Here is a 17,918-nt window from a genome sequence, read left to right on the forward strand (position 1 = left end):
GACTCGGTGCAGCCACTGCATCGGCTTCAACATAAATAGCAGCAATTCCATTTTTGGACCTGAAGCAACGTACAGAACTTGCTCCACCGTCTTCACCAGAGTACAAAGACACCAGGGATCTTGGACCTTCCAAAAACAACCTGAATGGTAAAAGACACATTAGTACAGTTATTCCCAACCTTTTTTTGGGCCTCGCCCCACCTTGAAGTTTATAAAAACGTTATGATTTTTTTTTGTTCCTAAAAAAATGTGAATGATAACTTTTAAGATGAAATCGCTATTAAACATCGTAAGTGAAATTTCGGAATAAGCCAACAAACGGAAGTTTCAAACTAATTTTATTACTGTTTTTTCAAAATTTATTTAATGCAATACTTAAGCCAAAATAAAGATTTTATATTAGGTTCTAACTTACTAAACTTTTTGTACATATGATTACATTTGGGTATTGGTTTCAGTTTCTTCATAAAGCCATTTCTTAACGAATCTACTTAGCTAGTTGACATTTTCTCAGAACAGAATTATTATATATATATATATATATATATATATATTAATATATATAATATATATATCAAGATATATATATATATATATATATATATATATATTTTTTGTTAAATCTTTTATAGTTATCAGATTGGCAACTAAGTGCGCATATTTTTCTAGAAATTGGTAGTTATCGTAGGCAACTAAGTAAGTGCGCATTTTTGTTAGAAAATCAAAGACAATTTTTGCGTGGAATTAAATAACTTTGTTCTGTATACCATTTCGATCGTTAACCTTTTGTTATTTTCCAAGAAGCATCATTATCCAAAGTTTATAAAACTTCTAGTTTTTATTAGCAAAAACTGAATTAGGCACAGTCATGATTTTTTTTAAATTCAAGGGTTTTAAATCTGATGTTTTGTGATCAGGAATATTTGGTGGATGTGGAGAAGAATTTTAACCAACCTCCAATAACTTTTAAACATTGCCTAATTGTTTCTATTAGCCGAATCGATTATTGCTTTAATTAGGTCGTCCAAAACTTTAACTGGACAATCAGAGCAACATTGAGTGGAAAATCACCAGAATGACATTTTCAAAAGCGTTGGGAAACACTGATGTAGACGTATATTCCAAGATTAAAGGCCATGTTTCAGGTTAAAATTAGGTTCTAATATAATGTAAATCGTTAATAATTTGTTATAACTGCTATTGGTCTACGTTTTAACAATATTTTGAGCTATATATTTGCGACAAAATTCATTCTAAATTCATCTGTTGCAAATGCACAACATTAATTTAATATGAATAACTTTAATATGATTTTTATATAAAAAATAAATGTTTCAATAAAATGAAAACGAATTAAAATTTGCAACAAAAGTCGATTTTATCTCATTTCACGTTCAAAATATACATACTTCTTTCTCTAATGTTCAAGAAATATGAATGAAATTTTGTTCGATCGCCCGAGACACCGAAAATTTTTACAACTGGACATTTATTGGTCATAAATTGCTCGGTTGCCTGGTTGCCTAGTAAACCTATTATAAACATCAAACAATATTAATGTGATGGATGTGATTGCTTATTTTTACACAAATAATTAAATCTAGGCTCAATTTGAGTTAGCGCAGATCGTAATAAATTTTCAACGTTTATTAAAGTTGAACGGTATTTTGATTTTATGTAAGTTAATGTGGAAAAGGCTGATTCTCAAAAATATGTTGCAGTAATTTGTTTATTGCCATTTCCGAGAGTAGGAAATATTCTGATTTGATTTCAATCCAAAATTCATGCACAGGCACTTGAGAAAATCTGAGTCGCAAGGTTGTATTACTTGTTAATTCGGTAAATTCTTCTTGTGCTTTTAAGTTTAAAAAATTAATTTATTCCATTTCAATTGAAAATAGAGTGCAAATCCATTGTTGTGTATCGATATCATTGGGAAAATACCTATGCATGTAAACTTCCATATTCTTCAAATGATTAACTATAAATTTTGTTAAAGGAGTATCTTTTTTTGAAATATTGTTACTAATTATATACTCGTCAGTAAATGGAAACATTTCGAGCGATCCACTTTCTACTCTGTTTTTCCATATAAGAATTATTTTAATAAAGCACTCAAGTTTATTTTTCAATATAAACAGACTCCCTGCATTGATAAATTCATATCATTGATTTTATCGAAAATATTGGCCAAATAGCATAGCTTGAAAAGCCACAAATTATCGTGAAAATAATCGGCCTAATTATACTGGGGGTCGCGACCCACACTTTAAGAAGCCCTGGCCTAGTGGATGGGTAGCATAAGGATTAAGTTCTTACCTGGCAGGAAAGTTGATCTTCTTATCCCTCTCACTTGGTATCTTATCCACCGAACCATCCTCACCCATATTATGCACCAGGATGCAAACTTTGAACTCTCGTCCTCCGTACCTGGAGGGCTCCTGGTCTATTTTCTGGGTTGTCACCGAACTTGGGGTTATGACATCGTTGTAAGGCCACCTGAAGTCACCATAGTCTTCTCCTGATTTATCCTGGTTTTGGTATCGACTGCCGAAATTGGCAGTCCTTGGTCGTTTCAGGACGATCCTGAGGGCTCCTTTTGGGTACAACCAGGTTACTCGTCCTGAACCGCATCCTGGACGAAGGTATACGGGTATTACGACTCCTGTTGATGATGGTTGGACGTGGTGGGTTGGTGATGAACCACTAGAAATGGAAAAGATAGGTTTTAGTTGTGGACTATTGGCAAGTTGCATAAGGAATTGTAAGGGAAAGTGGTCAACATTATCTTTTTTTACGGACGTTTTTTTTTTTGGTTTTTGTCAAATATTTTTGAATTTTGTTCTACAAATTTTTTGCTAATTTATATCATAAAAAAGTGCATAAAATTTACTAACTTTTAGTATAACTTAGTATGTACTACTATTAAGTATATTTTTTTAAATCAATTTGAAACTTCAGTATAAATCTCTTTGTGGTATTTTATTTTGGGGGACTTTTTTAGTTTTCTTCGAATATTTTTAAATTTTGTTCTACAAACTTTTTTCTTATTTATATCAGTGAAAAGTACATAAAATATTCTAACTTTTAGTATGACTTAGTGTGTACTACTTTTTAGTGTATTATTTTTTATTTAATTTTAAAATTGAGTATAAATCTTCTTTTGGTATTTTATTTTGGGGCATTTTTCTAGTTTTCTTCGTATATTTTTAATTTTAAAACCTACTATTTACTTCTATTAAGTATAATATTTTGAGGTCACTTGTTTAGTTTTTCATGAAAAGTTTTAAATTTTGTTCTAAATTTTTTTTACTGAGCTATACCAGCTAGAAGTACAAAAATTTTGCTAAATTTAATTAATTTTAAGTATAACTTAGTATATACTATTATTTAGTATATTATTTTAACTGAATTTCAAAATTTAGCAAAAATATTTTTGTGATGGTCACAAAATATGTTTTTTGGGTCATTTTGCTAGTTTTTCTCAAATTGTTTTAAATTTTGTTCTAGACACATTTTGCTGATGTATAAAGTGTATAAAATTTACTAATTTTCAATATAATTTAGTTTCGACTATTTAATTCGCAATTTTAAAATTTAGTAATAGTTCCTCTTTTTTGGGACTATTTTCTAGATTTCTTTAAATATTTGGAAATTTTAATTCTGGAGTTTATAAATTATTTATATCAGCTAATACTATATAAAATTTACTAAAATATAGTATAAATTACTATATATAGTTCAATACAAATATTTAGCATATGACATAATGGAATTTTGATTTATACTTGTCTTGGATAATCGAAAAATTTTTATTCTAGACTATATAAACTATTTACACAGATAAAAAATATTTAGCATAAAACTGCACGAAACATCGATTTATCCTTGACATAAATTTATATGATAGAATTAGGACAATTTTCTACATTTTCTTAAATATTTAGAAATTTTTGTTGTATTTAAATTATTTTCATCAGCAGAAACTAGATAAAATTTACTAAAACTTAGTGTAAAATACGATATGTAGTTTATAAATATATATATACATGCAAATGTGTTTTGACGTGAAAAAAATATCCCACATGTTCGTAACCCGTCAGCATTTAAGACGCCGTATTTTTAGTGTATCAATTTTCAGACAAAAATTTCTATGGCTTGATTAACAGAGTTCCCACGATATATATTTTCTTACAAACATACATACATGTACACACATTATATACACTATTTTTAAATGTATGTATATATTTATAAATGTGTGTATATTTGTACAAAATGTGGTGCTTTTTTACGCGCCGAACCATAAGTCGTGTCGTGTGAAAAATCGCGTAAAAAATAAACAACAGGGTTCCCTTTTATATTAGATCAAAGTTTTTTTATAAGTCATGTAAGTCAATTTTACTTATTTAAATCTTTTGAGTAAATTAGGTAAATTATTCGAGTAAAAATAATAAAAGTTGTCCAATGTAGATAATTATCCTAATAATGTTATCCAAATGTAAGACAAGTACAAATCAAATTTCGTGCTGTTTTATGCAAAAATTTTGTATTAAACCATATATAGTAGTTTATACTAAAATTTAGTAAATTTTATCTAGTTTCTGCTGATATCAACAATTTACATACTCCAGAATAAAAATTTCCAAATATTTAGAAAAATGTAGAAATTGTTCCAAAAATGTCAAACAAATGCATGTCTCATTATATATTGTATAATATAAATAATATATTTATATTCATATATACATATATACATGAGCACGTGTATATATAAATATTAATAATAAAAATCTTTGAACAATAAAGCCATAACCAAACAATGGAACATAATGTCTGCGCGTTTGTGGAATAAATTTATATGAATTTATATATATATATATATATAATATATATATATATATATATATTATATATATATATATATATACACAATATCAAGGTGGGGCAAGCTATTGGAGATCATTTATCAAAAAGATCTTTCCATTGTTATATTTCTAAACATCTCAAAACAAATATTTCTAACAATTTCCTAATAAACAATAAGTAACTTTTTCCTAAACTATAATATATGGTTCCAGTTTTTTGGGACAATTTGCTATTAAAATTTTGGGAATTTTCGATTCTGGAGTATATAAATTATTTATATCAACAAAAACTAGATAAAATTTACTAAAATCTAGTATGAATTACTATATATAGTTTAATACAAATATTTGGCATAGGACGTAATGGAATTTTGATTTATATTTGTTTTGGATTTGGATCATAAAAATAGGACATTTTTTACGATTGGTACAATATTTATTTAGAAAATAAAGATCTCAAAATAAATATTTCTAACAATTTCTTAATAAACTATAAGTAAGTTTTCCTCTAAACAATAAGTAACTTTTTCCAAATTTCTAGGCAATTTTTAAAAATAATTTTATAACTAAAAAGGTAAAATAATCCATAGTTTTGTCAGCTATACCTTGATGGCGACGCTGTTTTGTATGAGGGTAAAGTGACCTAATAGAGAGTGTAAATAGAGACCATAAATTAGTAAAGAGATAAATTGTATTTATAAAGATGACTAGTAGATACAATTAAAATCATTACAAAATATTATGAAAATTTATGCAAATTTTATCTTTATGTTTAGTAAAGTAGATAACAATTTTTTAATTTTACTGAGAAACCCTTATGTATTACAGTATTAACATATAGTGTATAGTTTCTCAGTAAAATAAAAAACTTGTTATCTACTTTACTAAATATGAAGATAAAATTTATTTAATTTTAGTATAAATTACTTATATAGTTACATATTAAAATTTTGCATAAAAACGCATCCAAAACATTACTTTTGTTATATTTCAAGCGTTTTCACATACAGTTTTTCAAATTTCTATATATATTTAAAAAAAATTGTTCCGCATTTTTTCATTTATTTATACGAGTGAAAATTAGATAAAATTTACTAAATTTTAGTATAAATTACTATATAGTTGTATAATAAAATTTTGCTTAAATCAGCCTTCAAAACGTCATTTGTTATATTTCAATAATGTTCAGGTACAGTTTCTAAATTTTTAGACAAATTGTTTGAAAATTTTGTTCAGTATATTTTGATTTATTTATATTAATAAAAACTAAATAAAATTTACTGAACTTTTTCCAAATTTTTATGCAATTTGAAAATAATTTTCTGACTAGGAAAATAAAATGGTCCAGAGTATTGTTAGCTACACATAGATGCCGACGCTATATTGTATGAGGGTAAAGTAATATTGGAATAGAGAGTGTAAATAGAGACAATGAATTAGTAAAAAGATAAATTGTATTTATAAAGATGACTATATACAATTAAAATCACTACGAAATATTATGAAAATTTTATTCGTAGATGTTAACACTTTAATACACAAAGGGCTTCTCGGTGAATAAAAAGGCTTGTTACTAAAGTATTTGAAATTTTGCAACAAAAATTTAGAAACTTGGCAAAAAAATACACTAAACCAAGATTTGTAGAATCTGGTGCTGCACAAACAAAACATAATTTGTTTAATTTATTTAGACAAAGTTTCAAGAATAATGTATATATCTCTTATCCCCAAGTCCTCTCCTGTGTCTCTATTTTTTTATTAAAATTATGATACGAAAGACACGAGACACAAGACATGTCTCATGACGAAAGAATGTTCCATTTTACGCACCTATACATGCAAAAGTACAATACAATCGGAGTTATTCGAGAAGTAAATGCATTCGAATGTGCAGCCATCTATGTTACTAGCGGCGATGCATTCGTATTGGTAATGCAGATTTTACGACTCATACCGGTTTTGACACTTTGAAAATTAGCATCGCTACATTTATGTAAAAGATTATATATGTATGTATTATACATATATATATATATATATATATATATATATATATATATATATATATATATTTTGAAACATGTGAGTTTGGTGTTGATATATATTTTGATGAGTTATTTAGAATCGGGCAGTAACACCAAGTTAAAAAACTAAAGTAGTTTTGAAAAACTGAATTTATCCAAATTAAGCCAAATTTTTACTTGGTGTGACTGCCCGATTCTAAATAACTCATCAATATATATATATATATATATATATATATATATATATATATATAAATGGTTGTATAAATTTGCATTGGTAAATTGCTGCATATTTAGTTGAAATTATGTATAAAAAAGCAAAGTGTGCGTTTTAGTATATTGATTCTATTTTAATTTATTTATTATTTTAGGCATACTAGTTTACATTATTTTATTTTTATATATTTTCCAAATTTTAATCATATATGCAATATAGGTGATAATTTCTCTAAAGGACAATTCAGCAGTTCAGCACATTTCAAATTATTTATACTAATAAAAACTAGATAAAATTTACTAAATTTTAGTATAACCTGTTATATATAGTTTTAAGTTAAATTTTTGCATAAGGCTACATGCAAATTGTTCAATATATAGAGAACTCAGCAAATTTCAAAGGCAGTTTTTTAGTTTATAAGTAAGTAGGCAGTTTATAAGGCAGTTTTTTAATTTTTTAGTAAGTAGATATATGTAATAGTTTATACCAAGTTTTAGCTAATTTTATCTAGTTTTTTCTGGTGTAAAATACAAGAAATATCCTGAGCAAAATTTTCAAGTTATTTCAAAAAATATGAAAAATTGTCCGAAATCATGTATGTGCAAATTATATAATCGAAGTTAGGTGTAATTTTATACAAAATTTTAGTATACAATTAAATAAAGTAGTTTATACTGTAATTTAGAAAATTATATCTTGATTTCAATGATATTAAGAATTAAAAAGATGTCTAGGATAAAAATTTTAAGTTACTTAAAAAATAATAAAAAAATGTCGTGGATCGTCCAAGTGCACATTTGACGTTCAGTTGATCTCTTTGCATAAATGCACATACAAATATATGTATGTATGTATATGTATAATATACAAGTGTATATATAAGTCTCAGTATGTATATTTATGTATATATGTATATATTATCCCCTGTGTATGTACTTTCATATCGGAATGTCGAAACGGTCTCGGCGCGTGCCTCGAGGGTGTCTGTCGTTCGTCCGAGTTGAAAAAATGAAGATTTAAAAAAATAAACCTAATAAAATACAAAAAGTATAAAAATAAGAGTCGAGAAAGAATCACAGGTAAAAATCGAGATGAAAAAAATCATTTTACGTATATAATTACATACACGCAAGACACAAGACAAGTCGGTCGACTTGTTTCGAAAATTTCGCCCGGGGGCACAAATTTTTCGAAAGGGACTCTCCAAATGCAAAATGCGAAATGGCACGACATTCTTATGAAATTATTATGAAAAATGATTAATTATGATATAAAAGTTTATTACAATTATGAGTTTATTGAGGTTTTTGCAAGAAGATTGGTGATTGAGACATGTTTGAGTAATTTTATGCACTAAGTAGTTAACGGTATTTAACGCTTTAATTATTTTTTTTTCGCATTTTCTGATATTTTTCAAAACTTTTGTCTGGGACATTTTTAGTTATTAGTATCGTTAAAAACTAGATAAAATTTTGTGAATTTTAGTATAAACTACTATATATAGTTGCATATTAAAATTTTGAATACATTTACCTGAAATTTGAAGCATTGATATAATTTGCACATTAATTCGGTCAATTTTTTACGTTTTTGTAAATAACTTAAAATTTTTATCTGAGATGTTTTTAGTTGTTAATACCAATGAAAACAAGATATAATTTACTAAATTTTAGTGTAAATTACTATATATAGTTGTATACTAAAATTTTGCACAAAATTATATAAAAATTGAGACATTCATATAATTTGCACATTAATTCCAGACAATTTTGTACATTTTTGTAAATAGAAATTTTCATCTAATTCTTAGTTTTTAATATCATTGAAAATAAGATAAAATTTACTAAATTTTGTATAAATTACTATATATAGTTGCATATTGAAATTTTGAATAAAATTACATGAAAATTAAGATATTGATATAACTTGCGTATTCATAATTCCGGACATTTTTCCACATTTTGCAAAATTATTTGAAATTTTTGTTCTGGGTATTTTTGGATATTCACATTATCCAAAACTAAATAAAATTTACCATAATTCAGTATAAATTACTATATATAGTTTCATATAAATATTTACGAAAAACTAAAAATTTTCCTGAAATCAAAAAATATTTCGTTGACTTAATATTTTGCTACATAAGCAGCATATATTTATTTTATTTTTGTAATATAATATTAATTAACAAAAATATTATTTTCAAGATTTTTTTCCAGCATTTCGTAAAATAATTTAGTACATTTATAGTACATTTTTTTCTTTGTTTTAACTTTGAAGAATAAAACGCACGTGCCTAAACCAGTTCTATATAACAATGAAACTTTATTTTTTATGTTTCTTGTTTATCATTTTATAAATCTTTCTTTATATACATATATATGTATATATATATACATAAATGTTTTATCCTCGTTTTTACATCTCTGTTGTCATTGTTTTGTAAGAAGATTTCAAAGAAACGTTGAAGTTATGTTTTTCGTAAAAAAGATTAAAATGCAACTTGAAAAACTAGATTTGATGAAAACAATTATTTTTTAAAAAAGATTTTGTTCTGGGTTGTATTATATTGTGCATACTTTATTTTTCGAAATTTTAACAGCTTTTAAACGATATATAGTAATAAATATGTTTTTAATAAAAAATTTAAAGAATCTAAAAAATGACCCATGTAAAAATTATACTGTAGTTTTAGTACTTAATAACTTCGATCGCGAGGACATTGTTTTAGTTTTCGTCAAAATTTTCAAAAACTTTACATCAAAACCTATAAAATATATAATACCAATAAAAACTGATACAATTTTACATATTAGGTTGTCAAATATCTCCCTTCCGCTTTTTTGCTCTTGGTTTATAATACAAAAAGGCGGAAGAGAGATATTTGACAACCTTATATAACTGCATAAAAATATTTATAACTTTTCTTGGAAAAAAATTACGAGAATAATGCTCAAATAGTTGGGATTCAATTTTCATGTCATTTGTCGTTCGGACTCGGACAAAATTTTAGTTTTGTTTAAAAATATTTAAAATATTGCATCAAAAAATATATATTAAATGATATCAATAAAACACTGATGATATTCCACTACAATTGTATGAAAATATTCATACCTTTTCTTGGAAAAAATAAAAAAAATATGCACAAAAAGTCAAAACATATATATCACTCGTTAGTTAATTATTGCCAAATGCACTTCGCGCGCTCAGGGACATTTTTTCAGTTTTCGCCGAATTTTTTAGAAACTTTACATAAAACTTTATATAATATTTAATACGACAAGAAAGCTTATAAAATTCTGCTTACTTCCTCATATTTAGATAAATTAGTTGAATGAAAAAATATAAAAAATTCAACTTCATCCAAAATTCTTAAATTTAGCTAATATACGCGTCCGGACAATTGTTTAGTTTTTGTAACAAATACCAAAATTTTGCCTAGTAACTTAACGTAATATCAATGAAAAGCTTATAAAATTCTTCACATAATGACATATAATATTTGTAATTAGCATAAACACAAAATTTTTAACTAGCTGTAAGTGGAATTCTGTCTTGAGGCATTTATGGCATCGTGCCTTAAGGCAAATTGCTGGAACTTCCCATACCGTAACGAAATGTTCGTGGAATACTGAATGTTTTCAAATAGATTATTATAAATATTGTAAAATTGTCTAATATTTATAAGAATTATATAAACTGAATTGCAGAGTTGAAATTATTTGTAAAGTATATTAGTACTATAGTCAGAATTAAAAATAAAATCTGAAATATTTTCGATATATAAAAAACTAAAAAAAAAAAAAAAAAAATTGGAACAAATTTTTTTTTCCAAAATCAATTATTTCGTTAAGACAAGCAGAAAGATCTTTGAATCATTTAAATCGGACGCTTAGTTCTCTCAAAAATTGCCATTTTTTACATATTTAGCTCCGTATCTTCAAAATGGCTGGGCCTGCTTTTGCCAAAAACTAATAAACACTTCTCCCAATCATTACTAATTGAATGTTTTTTAGATCATTCAAATCGGATACTCCGTTCTCTCAAAAATTCGATCTCTATTTTCTGCACTCTTTGCTCCGTATCTCCGAAACGGCTGGACCTGCCTTCGACAAAAACTAATCAGCTCTTTTCCCTATCAATAGGAATCGAATGTTTTTTGAACCATTCAAATCGGTTGATCCGTGCGCCCTAAAACGTGACTGGAAATTTGTATCCACACATACATACACACACACACACACACACACACACACACATCCATTTTTTCTGAGGTATGCCAAAACGTTCAGAAACCTTCAAAACGTCGAGAAATGTAAAAATTTTCAATTCCGATTTTCGGCCCATTACAATAACTTACCCTACGGGAAGTTAAAAAATACTTAAAAACGATAGAACTTAATTTTATTAAAATGCAGTTCATAGCCGGTTTGTTATAAAATGTATATATATATGAATATATAATGTATATCTATGTGTGTGTATATATGGGTGTGTGTATATATTATTATAGTGGCCTTAGGCCATATCATACTCGATATCCTCCTACACAATTTTTCATACTCTGAACATTTTTTCGTTCTCTCGAACTGGCCAATCTTCTATTGTAACGCTCAAGTTCATTCAACTTATTTCAAATGGATCGACATGGCTAGGAGATTATATTATATTACATATATAAATGTAAATATATGTACTGATAGAGAATTTTATAAGCTTTTCTTGTGGTATTAAATATTATACAAGGTTTTATGTAAAGTTTTTGAAAAATTTGGCGAAAACTGCAAAAATGTCCCTGAGCGCGCTGAGTGCATTTGGTTATAATTAACTAACGACTGATATATGTATTTCAACTAATTATGCATATTTTTTATTTTTTTTTTCAAAAAGAGTTATAAATATTTTTACAGTTGTATATGTAATTTTATCAGTTTTTTATTGGTGTAATTTAATATATAGATTTTGATGCAATTTTTTTAATATTTGTTAAACGAAACATTTGTCCGAGTACGAACGACAAATGGCATGAAAATTGATTACCTACTATTTAAGCATTATTTTCTTAATTTTTTTTTCCAAGAAGAGTTAAAAATATTTTTATACAGTTGTATGTGTAATTTTATGAGCTTTTTATTATTATTATACCTTATATAGATTTCAATGTAAAATTTTTCATTATTTCTAAAGAAAACTAAAAAAATATCCGACACTAACAGCGAATTTGGTTTCATACTTGATATTTTGAACATTTTTTTTAAATAGCTTTTGAACAAATTTAAGTCATGTATAAAAATATATATATATATATATATATATATATATATATGTATAAAAAATAAAAATAATTTTATTTTCTATTTCTAACAAAATAAATGAAATAAATCTAAATATCGAATAATTTATCACACTCTGCAAGACCCATTTTTATTATACAACTTTCCAGTATGTTCCAAAATTAGTGATTTTTTTTTAAATATATTTTGTATGAAATGTAATTCATATAATTATACAAAAATGTGTATAATTTTAACTAGTTTAAGATAATATACAACACAAATCTTATTTTGAAACAAAATCTTAAATATTGGATCATTTGTAAAACTCTACATTTTCCTGCATCATACCATGGCTTACGAAAACTTTTCATTTTTTAAAAACATTTTTTGTTCACGACTCATTTATCCAAATTTATAAGATTAAGTAGATATTTTTTCAGCTTTAAGTTAATATACAACATGAAACATATTTTGGAACAAAATTTTTCAAATTCGAGTTATTTGTGGAACTCTACATTTCCTAATTTCAATTGACGATAATCTGGTCATCATTAGACGAGTTTTGAAAACAAATTTTGTATGCAACTAATATATTTAAATATAAGGAAGTATGTAGAATTTTATCAGCTTCCAGACTATATACGCCACAAATTGATTTTTTCAAATTTTTCAAAATCGACCAATTTCCAAAAATTTGCACTCCCCCTACACAACTTTGAATTTACCCACATTACGACCAGCATGCACATATAAGGTTGTCAAATATCTCCCTTCCGCCTTTTTGTATTATAAACCAAGAGCAAAAAAGCGGAAGGGAGATATTTGACAACCTAATATATGTATAAATTTATATATAGGCCTATGTATTACATATTAGTGTATATATTTCCTAATTGGTGTGTGTGTTCGTCCGTTCGTCTGCAAAATTTAATGAACATCAATTGACACCAATAAAAATAAAGGCGCGCAGATATACAAATATGTACTCGAGGTCAGCCGCTCACGCCCCGTTTTAACGGACGGACGAGGATATGATATCAGGCTTAAAATCAGGCTCAGGTTCAGGTTGAAAATCGAATACCGGATAAGTTTATAATAATCGAATCGATTTATGGCTTATTGACTACCTACGGTACGTTTCGGAGTCTGTTTCCATGGCTGTTCTGAAGATTTATCACTTGGAAATGCGGTAGGAGGAAATGTCGGTTTTGGCGGATATTTTGTGTAAAGGAATATGAATTGTTGGATGTGGAAAGATGCAGAATGTTATTAGCTTTTGATAATATTTTATATGGTGCATATCAATTTTCAAAGATATTTAAAAAATACTGAAAATGTCACTTGGAAATGCGGATGGAGATAGTGTCCGATTTAGTTGCAAATTTGGCGAATATTTTGTACTAAGATATATAATTATTTAGACACAGGAACATGCAGAAGCTTTTGATTGGTATATAACAATTTATATGGAGTATAAAAATATTTTAAGACATTCCAAATAACTGAAAAATTGTCCACAATCGTAACCCTTGTTTTTGAACACCATTAATGAAAAATTTTGTACGAAGATTTATATGTATGTATATGCAGCCTGATGCCAAATTTTATCAACATTCCGTTCATATATAAACATATTATACATAATGCATAAATATATAAAAATAAAATTGCAAAAACTTGATATTCTTGGTCATCCTTAAGATTGATCCACACTTGAAAATGCAGTGGAAGAAAATGTAGGTTTGTGTGGCAAATTTCGCGAATTTTTTGTACTAAAATATATAATTTGTTATATGTAGCTGAATGCATAATTTTGTTATATGCAAGCTGAATGCTTTCGATTGGTGTATAATAGTTCACATGGTGTATAAAAATATTTTAAGATATTCCAAATAAACTGAAAAATTGTCGATAATCGTAACCCTTGTTTTTAAACGCGTTTTTTGAAAAATTTTGTACCAAGATATATATGTTTGTGTATATACAGCCTGATGCCAAATTGCATTAAGTTTCCATACATATATAAAAATATTGTACATCCTGAATAAATATATAAAAATATTTTGCAAAAACTTGAAAATTGTACTGAACGCCTTGAATTCTTGGTCATCCTTAAGATTGATCCACACTTGAAAATGCAGTAGAAGAAAATGTAGGTTTGTGTGGCAAATTTCGCGAATTTTTTGTACTAAAATATATAATTTGTTACATGTGGTTGGATGCATAGTTTCATTAGCTTTCGATTGGTATATAATAAAATAATTTATATGGTATATAAAAATATTTTAAGATATTCCAAAAAAACTGAAAAAATGTCCAAAATCGTAATGCAAACTTTAAACTAGTATTTTAATCACCTATAAATGCGGCTTGAGGTAATGTCGGTTTGAAATGCAAATTTGATAAATATTTTATTCTAAAACAAATAATTTGTTATATATAGTTGGATGCATAATTGTATTAGCTTTTGTTTGGTATACAAAAGTTTATAAAATGTATATAAATATTTTAAAATGTTCAAAGAAAACAGAAAAAATGTCCAAAATCGTGATCAAACATTTTGATCACTTGAAATGCGATTGGAAAACAAATAATTTGTTACATGTAGATGGATGCATAATTTTATTAGCTTTCGATTGGTATATAAAAGTTTATATAGTTTCTTGAAAAATTTTAAGATATTTCAAGAAAACTGAAAAAATGTCCGAAAAATTCAAATAAATTAGGTTTGAACTCGTTACAATATGTCCAAGTTTGCAATATACGTAATATTTTTTTTTTAATTTCAATAATTATTACAAGTGCTTAATTATTAACATCAAGTAATATTTATAAATAATAACATAAATTTAAATAAATAAAAGTGCAAAGGATAAAAGGATATACGTAATATAAACATAGGGTTGTATTTAATTTAATTAAAAAATATTTATATTAGTATTATAAGCCATATTTATTATTTTGACTTTGTATTGTATATTGTTTTTCTAATAAATGCAGTTAGGGGTAAGTTTTTGCCAAAGAGTGCACGCAACCTGGAACGACGCGTCGTTTTAGGTTAACGTGCGTGCGCAAAATCTTGGGAAAAATTTTACGTCTATTTTTACTCTTAGCTATAAAATTTTTTATAAATTAAATTATCTAAATATCAGTTTATGATGTAGTATTTAGTGATTTAAAGCTTTAAACTCTAGCATTTTTATCACTTATAAATGCGACTTGAGGTAATGTCGGTTTGAGATTGAAATTTGATAAATATTTTGTTCTAAAACAAACAATTTATTATATGCATAAATTTATCAGCTTTCGATTGGTATATAAAAGTTTATGTAGTTTCTCGAAATATTTGGAGATATTCCAAGAAAACTGAAAAAATGTCCAAAATCATAATGCTAGTTTTAAAATTTAAATACATATATAAATTAATATTAATTCTTACCTTCCAAGCCAATCACAGTCATCTAGAGCACTGACGGCTAAGAGAAAAGTCCATAGGTACAGAATGGTGTATTTTTGCTTTGGTTTTGCCATCACTGATTATAATTATTATTATTTATTTATTAAATTAATTTTTTATTAAATATTATCTCGTTATTAACATTTTGTTTAGATATATATTATTTATTTCTTGAGCTTGTTAGGAGTTCATTTCACTTCTTTGTTGAACCTGAAAAAGAAAAAAATCATTTTTTAATAAAAAAAACATTAAAAATATTCTTTTGAAAAAATTCAAATACTTTGTTGAAGATAAATAATAAATTAGATTTTTTGTTTATATAAAGTAAATAAATTTCAAAAAATATGATTAAATTTTTCTTCTGTTGCAATAATTTTAAATGCTCTGCTTTATTTTTGTACTGTAAGACAAATTCTTCATGTGTGAAAGAACTTGTTTTATTATACATTTATATATATATATATATATATATATATATAAATTAATTCAACAAGTTGTCAACCTTGATGAGATTTTCAATGAGACATAACAAACTCAATAACAAATACCAGAGCAGGAAATATGAATTCGAAATCATTTTTGAAGTAATTTTTATTAAATAAAATATCTATTAGAATACACAGATTTTTAGTAAATTTTATCTACTTTTTATATATAGCATAAAAATCCCAAGGGTAGAACAAAATTTAAACTCTAATTATTTCTTAAAGTTTTAATATATCTAATGGTCATATAATCTTTATTATTTTTAAGTATGTCTTCTTAAGCAAACTTTTAATTTTAATCTCTGTTTGACAAAAGATAAACACGAAGAATTCTCAGTACTTGGTATCTCGAATAAAAACATATTATATCTCGAGATATATAATATCGTTTATATTTACAAAGTGTTATGAGCATTCGATGTTTTGGCTTTTCGAAATTATTTAAACAAAGTCGATATCGAATAACAATAAACAAATTATTAGGACTGTGAGAAAAAATGCTGGGAGCTCGATATTATTATCATTAGTCATATTCAAAGAATTATGAATCATGGGAACGATTGAATATTTATAAAGATAATATAAAGCAAAATATTTTTATATTAGCTGCATAGTTTGATAAATTTTATCAGCTTTTCGGTGGTTCTAACATAGTTATAACATTTTATATAAAATTTGCAAAATTGTTGAAGAAAACTAGAAAAAGATCCAAAGAGGATTTTGATGTTTGATAGATTTTTTATAATTATATTTTAGAACAAAATTTTTATATATTAGTATTTTTGTATAGTAAATTTTATTGGCTTGTTCATGATGCTAAATAATAAAAAAATCTTTGTACAAAATTTTTGGTAATTGGTAAATTCTGAAAAACTGGAAAAATGTTCTGACGCGCTTGTAAAAAACATTGAAATTTGGATTGCTAACATTTTTCTAAAATTTTTCTAAATTTTTGTAAAGCCAGCAAATTCACATATTTATGCAAAAATATGGAGAATTTTATCAGCTTCTTTTTGATGCTAAAATAACACTAAAGTTTAGAACAAAATGTTTGGTAAATTTATATAAAACATTGAAGTTTGTATTACTTACATTTTTATATTTTTTTCTAAATTTTTGTAAAGGGAACAAATTAACTTATTTAGGCAAAAATATAAAGAATTTTATCAGCTTTATCATCGCGCAATAAAATGTTTGATACCCCTAACAAAATTATTGAAATACTTACAAAAACATGCACTTCAGTTTTCATCACCTCATAAATCTTTTACTATCAATAATTTCCACAACTTTATCTTTTCTTTAGTAATAAATAATTTCAAAATTGCTTCTCAAATATTTAATTTATCTATTTGTAAAAGCATCCTTGTTATCTCTTAAGATAAATAATATTATCAGGTCGTTTCTTCTTCGAAAACGTCTCTAGATAATAAAATATTTTAGTTTTTATCTTTGAAAAAAATGATAAAGATTTTTACGAAATAGGACTAAAGTTTTTTAACCTGTTAATAATTTATATGTGTTTTTAGAAATTGTAATAAGATATTTTTTATTTTACTGACGATTGCTAAATGAAAGGTTTATGTAG

At 25.8% G+C, this 17,918-nt stretch overlaps 1 pseudogene; it reads right to left on the reverse strand.

Moving 5' to 3' along the window:
* The window catches only part of LOC113372921, an 18,610-nt pseudogene extending 2,691 nt beyond the window's left edge, over window positions 1-15,919 (reverse strand).
* Between the last annotated feature and the right edge of the window lie 1,999 nt (window positions 15,920-17,918).

The sequence above is a fragment of the Ctenocephalides felis genome, unplaced genomic scaffold (genome assembly GCF_003426905.1).
Source record: "Ctenocephalides felis isolate EL2017-DRISC unplaced genomic scaffold, ASM342690v1 CF-g0.4_SCAFFOLD_01604, whole genome shotgun sequence".
Classification (NCBI taxonomy): domain Eukaryota; kingdom Metazoa; phylum Arthropoda; class Insecta; order Siphonaptera; family Pulicidae; genus Ctenocephalides; species Ctenocephalides felis.